This window comes from Asterias amurensis, chromosome 10 (assembly GCF_032118995.1).
Source record: "Asterias amurensis chromosome 10, ASM3211899v1".
Lineage (NCBI taxonomy): Eukaryota > Metazoa > Echinodermata > Asteroidea > Forcipulatida > Asteriidae > Asterias > Asterias amurensis.
The window spans coordinates 11,582,015-11,590,488 of record NC_092657.1 but is presented as its reverse complement, the minus strand read 5'-3'; the positions used below and the strand labels follow the sequence as shown (position 1 = coordinate 11,590,488).

General features: G+C 38.9%; 1 pseudogene; it reads right to left on the bottom strand.

The window, feature by feature from the left end:
* Positions 1–2,711: 2,711 nt before the first annotated feature.
* Positions 2,712–3,695, bottom strand: LOC139942519 (microfibril-associated glycoprotein 4 pseudogene; annotated as a pseudogene).
* Between the last annotated feature and the right edge of the window lie 4,779 nt (positions 3,696–8,474).

Below are 8,474 nucleotides of genomic sequence, written 5' to 3'. Positions count from 1 at the left end.
TAAATGTTTGTTTTTGCGTAAAACCTTTACGTGTCTAAATAATTACCCAAACACCAATGTCATATATACATTCCTCATCCGTAATATATAGGTAACACACAATACAATATCAAGTTAAAGGAACACGTTGCCTTGGATCGGTCGAGTTGGTCTTTGAAAAACGTTTGTAACCGTTTTTTATAAAATGCATATGGGTAGAAAGATGTTGTAAAAGTAGAATACAATGATCCACACAAACATGCCTCGAAATTGCGTGGTTTTCCTTTTACCTCGTCGACTAACACGTCGGCCATTTATGGGGGTCAAAATTTTGTATGCTACTTTTAAAACATCTTTCCAACCATATGCATTATATAAAAAACGGTTACAAACGCTTTTGTTTTGACCAACTCGTCCAATCCAAGGCAATGTGTTCCTTTAAATATTATGTCTAAAAGAAACAATTTTCTAAATTCCAAATTTTATAATTATTCAATATTAAAAAAACAGTAAATTGTGGTATTAAGAGTAAAACTTTTCAAATTCAAAACACACTTTTTTTTTTTACTAGCACTTCAAGGCCCCGGGTATCTTAAGAGATAAATGACAGAAAAAAAAAAATAAAAAATCGTCAGAATTAAACAGAATATGGAACACTGATCAAATCTTTGACCAACTATCTCTGAAGATTGATCGCTACTTGTTTAAACTTTAATCTTTTCTAGCTTACTAAGCTTCAATTTAATAAAACAAATGTTTAACAACAAATCAGCTCAATACCCTACGTGCAATAATAACAGTGAAATAACCAAACACAGATTAGGTTAGACACTATAAATTCATACTTTCCAGATCTTCTCCTTACCCGTTGCGTTTAGAGTTAGGTGTTCAGTTTACAGGACTTCAGAGTGTGGTGTTCAGTTTACAGGACTTCAGAGTGTGGTGTTCAGTTTACAGGACTTCAGAGTGTGGTGTTCAGTTTACAGAACTTCAGAGTGTGGTTTTCGGTTTACAGGACTTCAGAGTGTGGTGTTCAGTTTACAGGACTTCAGAGTGTGGTGTTCAGTTTACAGGACTTCGGAGTGTGGTGTTCAGTTTACAGAACCCCAACGTGTTGTTTTCGGTTTACATGACTTCAAAGTGTGGTGTTCGGTTTACAGAATTTCAGAGTGTGGTGTTCAGTTTACAGGACTTCAGAGGGTGGTGTTCAGTTTGCAGGACTTTTTAAGAGTGTGGTGTTCACTTTACATGACGTAATAGCGTGGTGTTCAATTTACAGGACTTCAGAGTGTGGTGTTCAGTTTACAGGACTTCAGAGTGTGGTGTTCAGTTTACAGGACTTCAGAGTGTGGTGTTCAGTTTGCAGGACTTCGGAGTGTGGTGTTCAGTTTACAGAACTTCAGAGTGTGGTTTTCGGTTTACATGACTTCAGAGTGTGGTGTTCAGTTTGCAGGACTTCGGAGTGTCGTGTTCAGTTTACAGAACTTCAGAGTGTGGTGTTCAGTTTACAGGACTTCAGAGTGTGGTGTTCAGTTTACAGGACTTCGGAGTGTGGTGTTCAGTTTACAGAACCCCAAAGTGTTGTTTTCGGTTTACATGACTTCAAAGTGTGGTGTTCGGTTTACATAATTTCAGAGTGTGGTGTTCAGTTTACAGGACTTCAGAGTGTGGTGTTCAGTTTATAGGACTTCAGAGTGTGGTGTTCAGTTTACAGGACTTCGGAGTGTGGTGTTCAGTTTACAGAACCCCAAAGTGTTGTTTTCGGTTTACATGACTTTAAAGTGTGGTGTTCGGTTTACATAATTTCAGAGTGTGGTGTTCAGTTTACAGGACTTCAGAGTGTGGTGTTCAGTTTACAGGACTTCAGAGGGTGGTGTTCAGTTTACAGAACTTCAGAGTGTGGTGTTCAGTTTACAGAACCCCATAGTGTGGTTTTCGGTTTACATGACTTCAAAGTGTGGTGCTCGTTTTTTTTTAATACAACAATAGACATGTGCAGATCAGTGCAGACAATAACCATTCCTATCAATGGGAAACAAAACATTCACTTGCTGAAATGGCGCCCATGCGTATTTCACGTTCCAACAATAGCCAAAGCTTCAGGATGAACATCAAGATGTATACCGAAGATTCGAAGAAGGGTTACATCTTTTCAGAAGAAGTGATCGCCTTTGGACTGATCTGTCCGTAGATCTCACCATCGAAAAGGCTCTGATGAGGGAAGACCAGCGGTGGCATGATGAGAGGGCGAGGCATATGACGAGGTGTATTAAAATGATTGACACTTCCTCAGAATATGCTTTTTGGTCAAGTTTAGCTGATGAAAACAGGTATGAAATGCGTTTCAATTGATTCCTAGTCAGTGAAAAGGTATGTTTAGCACTTTAAATTTAGGCACTAAGTCATTAAGAAGCGGAGATATTGGGGAAAATCCGGTTTTTGGCGGCCATTTTGAAAAGTGGCCGCCATGACACTTTCCCCCACTCGGATTGCTTAAGATTTTTGAAGGTTATAGAGGACAAAATTCTGAGTATTGAAACAGTTTACAAACTTTCTGTTGCAATTTGTCCGAAGTCATATCAAATAATGCCTGGACTAAAAGACGCTTCGCGGGTTCGCCGCTCGCGCTGTTCTTTTTCATGCGTGACACCCGGGTAAAAGTTAAAACAGTTTCCCCAAGTTAAAAGTCGAATGTTTCAAGTTCGTACTCTTTGTGAATAATTATTACAAATTTATATAACTTCCCGTAAACTCATGCTGCACTTCTTGAGGGAATAGGTCCATCCCCTCCAGCTTTTCCATTGTATCCCCTTTCCCAACGACACATTTGACTGTTGGTAGTATTCACCATTCAGATTAACACTATGGCATCTATTGTACCACCATGCACCTCCATATAGTGTAGCGCAATTGCTTATCATTGCATCATTGTCCTCATCCTTGGTTGTGAATGCTTTCCCATTATGAGATGCCATTGAATCACCTGCTGTACTCTGAGTGTCGTACGAACCAACATGGAGAGTGTACATGTCTCCAGTAACAGCAAACTCACCATAAGAAGCCCAAGCTGTGTTAGACTGCCAATCTTCCATATCTACCCTGAGCTCCCATTGACCCGATCCAGTAAGGTCACGCAGGATATCATTCCCCAACCAGAACTCATTCTGCAGATCACCAAACCCGGATTGGTAATCAGTCCAGTTACGGTAAAAGTCAACAGAGCCATCTTGTCTCCTCTGGAACACGATCCAGCCTCCTCCATTTGTCTCCATATCACAGTAAACATGTAACCCATCAGACAGACTTGTAAGAAATATGGTGAACAGGCCATTGTCACGATAGCCAGCTTGATACAACATGAGACAGCTGCTATTGTGTCGATTGCTTGATGCTGAAATCGTGGGATGGGTCACATTGCTATCATAGTAATCACTATCTTGCAAAATAACAAAGTCTTTTGGGCTATCAGCTCGGCTGGCATTATTTAACACACACGTATGCTTAATAGTGTGATAGTTGAATGAGCTGCATTGTATATCCATGGAGCAGTCTCGTCCACAAATAGCAGGAGAAGATACAGTCTTCCACTGAAACACATGGTTCAGTAAGGCTTGGTTTTCAGCCAAGTAGAATGTTTTGATGAACCGTTGCCGGTTTGTACTCTGGCAGGCTTCTACCATCAAAATTAGAGACATAATTGCGATAAGTACTTCCATGGTAAACGATCCTGGGTGAATTCTTCTGAAATATATCAAAACATAAACCTGCATTAATGATTGTTTTCTTGCACCACTTTAACGCAAAAGAACTGAGTTCAGAGCAGTCAGCTCCACCCATTAACGTCAGTGTTTGTGCAGCAATAACATCGAAACGACCAATATACGATTGAAGACAAACGACAAAAGCATCTTTTACATGTATTGTCTATGGGGCAGGATGATTTCGTTACGACTGCCATAATTTTGACTGTTCAATGTACTACCGGTCGGCAGCAATTTTTACTAAAACACCTACCTGAACAAAAACAACAAGTCGTGATATTTGCTGAATTCATTTGAAATGTTTTCCAATCACTAAACAAAATTAAATGGATTTTAGTATTGTAAAAATAAGCATTTTGAATTCCCTTATCAAGTGCTTTTCAGAAAAATTCGCAAAAAGCTCTATTACGTCATCACTGACTTTTTCACCATAATTATGTGGGATTTCTAATTTGTATAGCCGCTTTATACAGCATGAAGGTATAACAAAGCAAACCCCCACATATGAAGTCAACGTATTGTCATTTTGGAGCACGCCGTCAACGGCAGAAGTGTTTTTAGTTCGTCAAAACCTTGAACTCAATCAAGAAAAGGAAACATCGTAAACATTATAGTAAAGGTTTGCGGTTACACCATTTAATGATAATCTCTAAATGAGTTTGGGCGGTTCTAAATAGAACCGTTGGTTTCAACGTTTGATCAGCTCGGCTGGCATTATTTAACGCACAAGTATGCTTAATAGTGTGATAGTTGAATGAGCTGCATTGTATATCCATGGAGCAGTCTCGTCCACAAATAGCAGGAGAAGATACAGTCTTCCACTGAAACACATGGTTCAGTAAGGCTTGGTTTTCAGCCAAGTAGAATGTTTTGAAAAGGAAACATCGTAAACATTATAGTAAGGGTTTGCGGTTACGCCATTAATGATAATCTCTAAATGAGTTTGGGCGGTTCTAAATAGAACCGTTGGTTTCAACGTTTTGATCAGTGTGCTGTAAAAGCTGGACTTTGATGCTGCGTCCTGCTTAATTAAGTATTGTTGATGTGGATAAGCTTAGGAATCAGCACTGGGGAAAGTGAGTGTGTGGGGCGTAGGGCACTGGCGGTATAGATGACCCAAAGCGGTCGAAAAAGAGGGTGTGGGGCCTATAGAACTCTAATTGTCAGAACAATTTTCACGTATCTTCAATTTTGTATCATAACTGTTTCTGAATGCGAACATTCTTCCAACTTCCACTAACTCCACCTCGGTAATATCTAATGGTAATGGTTAAATGAATGGCCTAGAGTGTTGTCATCTGGGCCAACAACACCCCTTTATATTTCTCAGATCCCCTTAGCACTCAATAAGCTTTTTCACACGAAATATCAACCTTTATTCTCACCGGTACCACTTTATACTCCTGGGTGAAGAGAAGCAATATTAGTAAAGTATGTCGCTGAAGGACACACGTGTCACGACCGGGATTCGAACCCACACTCCGGTGACTTTAATCACCAGAACTTGCTTTCGATGCTCTTAACCACTCGGCCGTGACAGCCTCAACTTTTCCAGATAGTCTCTTACCACAATAATGACTCCGTACCCTATGTATTTCCTTTGAACGAAAAAACATTTCGAGGGACCGAAACAATAATTCGAGGGAAAGAAATTGTGTTTCGGAGGGAAATCATTTCTGTTTGCCTTTTCAATTTGCCAGTAAAAGGCATCACATAAACATTCAACTACTAATGCAAGATTAATGTAGGAGGCTCTCATTTCACAAAAAGCAATGATAAAGCCATTGATGCACCACATACTAAAATAGTACTCAATCAAAGTCAACTTATGGTCTCTCCTGTTTTTCGTGTTTACAGCACTGCCAAAAGAACCCCGTCCTCTTCACAGAAAAGCCATACACAACGTCGAATTTGGAAAAGTGCAAATCACACAGCACCTTATCTTCGAGTAGTCTTGCTCAACAACGTATATGCAGCACGTATATCTCGACAACCTATCTGCAACTGTTTCCTTCTGCCAGCCCGCTGCCGCATCTTCCAAACGCGCGGTCCTAAAACGCCAGTGCGCATGCGGTTCTTGTCAGTCCGGGTCATTGCATTCTCTAAACTCCGCCTGCTGGTATTGCCACACAGCAATACCTGGGTACACTCACACACACCCCTGACACTAACACAAGTGTGTTTTTGATTTCGTTTGTTTCAATTTTCCGTCAAGTTGAGATAATCGTGTTCAAGGCAGCGTCAATATTGATATTAATTTACAGCTTTTTATGTTTTATCAACAATGTTCAAGATTTCAAGATGGGTTGATGACGTGGACAATAGCAAATATTTGGGGTGCGTTAAAGCAATTAGGGGTCAAAATATCTTTGAAGACTTTCATTTTACTGGCAGCCCGGATAAAGATGGTCATGGTTTCTGGCGGGTTTGAATTTGGGTCATCTTTTATTTAATTTTTTTAATTTTTTTTATTTTTATATATGTATTTTTTTTGAGCCAAGATTCTGCCTCAAGTTGGGTGCATGTTCCTGCCTTTTTTTTGCCAGTTCCGTAATCGAAACGATAAACAGTGATTATTTATGTTACAGTAAACGTATCTCTTGTCTCTGAAATGTTTCAAACGGATCTTATTTTTTCTTTGGATGGTAGACACTGGTGGTTGCTTATCCGTTTGCTTTAGTCGCAGATCGCATGAAAAAAATACCTACCGCATGCGCACTTATAAGCATACCAAGTACACTCCTGCACTTTGGAACAGTGTTTGGTTAGATTGTGTGATTTTAAATAGATTGGGCACGCGGTGTTTTTTTCTGGCTGGACCAGATTTTTAACCGTTGTCTCTATTTGCTTGTTGTAAAGTTTTTGTTCTGTTGTCGTATATCTGTTTAAATTTGGCTGTTTTTTAAATTTGTTTGATTAATCAATATGTGATTATAAATATATTTTTATACTAACACAATTTTACATTTTAATTTCTATGTAGTTGCTGGGCACCTCTGAAAACCAATGTTTTACTGAGAGGTTTCCCCAGGGTAAAGAAGAAACAAATAATTTTTGGCAGATTTATGTTACATAATAAAACTAATTAGCTTATTGTGTGAATTTATGCGACAGTTCTTTAAAACTGTTGTTGTTGTCCTTAATGTTTTCCGACACCGAACTTTGGGCGAAGCATTAACCTTTACCGGGCAGATTTATACCCAGGGCAGGATGCCATCGAAAATTCGTTCAACCCGGCCGATAAAAACAAACTATATAACATTAAACTTGCAGCACGGGTCACACGTACTAAGCATTATACATAAATTATGACCTATCGCCTTGACCTCCATACATAACAAAAAGCCAAACCACAAGGAATACATCATACAATTACTTCAGTATTTCCTTCTTGGATTCAGCACTTAAAATTCGCATTAAATTAGACAAGCCACTTAGCCAGCAAAATCATTAAAGCTCTCAGCTACCATCATACATTAAACAATTCTCGTTGAAACTCAAATTTGCTTTTAGCTGCTTGAAATATAAATGACTTCACTTTACAGGGGTAATAGGGTATAGGTCCTCACGAAACTCAATACTGTGTTTAAATCATGTACTTTTACTATTTTGTTCGTGGCCCTCACTCTAACATGCTACTTTAACAAACAAATGTAATATAATTTTACCCAGCCTAGTTGCCGTACATGTTGTTTTGAAAATGTATGTTTCACAAAATCGTTTCTAGGGTCGTTTGGTAATCTCTCTTTCTTTTTTGACACTAGACACCTACTTTTTTAAAGATGATCCGACAAGATTTTAGTTTTAATTCCCCAAAATTTGAATCTGAAAAAGACACTGCAAGTTCATCAGATTGTACAGCTAGGGGAATATTATTCCTGCAGTGACATTGTCGCTCAGATACTTGGGCGACTGACTCAAAAAAATTAAATAAAAACAAAAAAATTCAACCCTCTTTTGAAACTATTTTGTACATGTTAGTTTTATTGTATACATCTACGTAAAACAACCAAACGATTATAAACCCCTTTAAACTCGCGTAAACTAATTTTACTCTCAAAACATCTCAAATAAAATCTCACTATTAAACAGCCAAGAAAAAAAGAATGATCTTAAATATATAGATAATTACAGTTTTCTAATAGCTGGGGTCCATAGGGAACATAAACAAAATATAACGAGTCTCTTACCTCGCGTTAAAACATGGTAAAAATTGTTTTTTCTTCTCCAGAACGCTCCAAGCCAAATTTCTGAAAAAAGGCAGAGTAAAACGAACCACTCAATACATGGCACGTGACGTCATCGGCGGCTAAATTATGGAACCTGCTCACACACGTACACGATAATGTGTAATGCTACTCTCACATTTGAGCGAATACTTCAGAAACTACATTGCAATAAGCGTTTGGCCAAATACCACCTGAGGACTTTGAATTTTTATTCTCAATATTTGTTTAAGGTATATTATTATACGTAGCTATGGAGTACTTATCCAACGGTGGCCTCCGTTGCTACCTGAGGAAGGCTCGATCCATGGAGGATGATGGTCAAGCATCGCTTTCTCCTCAGAAGCTGCTCCAGTTTGCTCTGGATGTGGCTAAAGGAATGCAACACCTGGCTGCTTCCGGGGAAAGTATCAATTTTTTTTCATGCTCCCCCCCCCGAAAAAACAGTTTCCAGACTGTTCTGGTTAACATACTAGGAACATTGATAAAGACTGTAAGGCCCCACAAA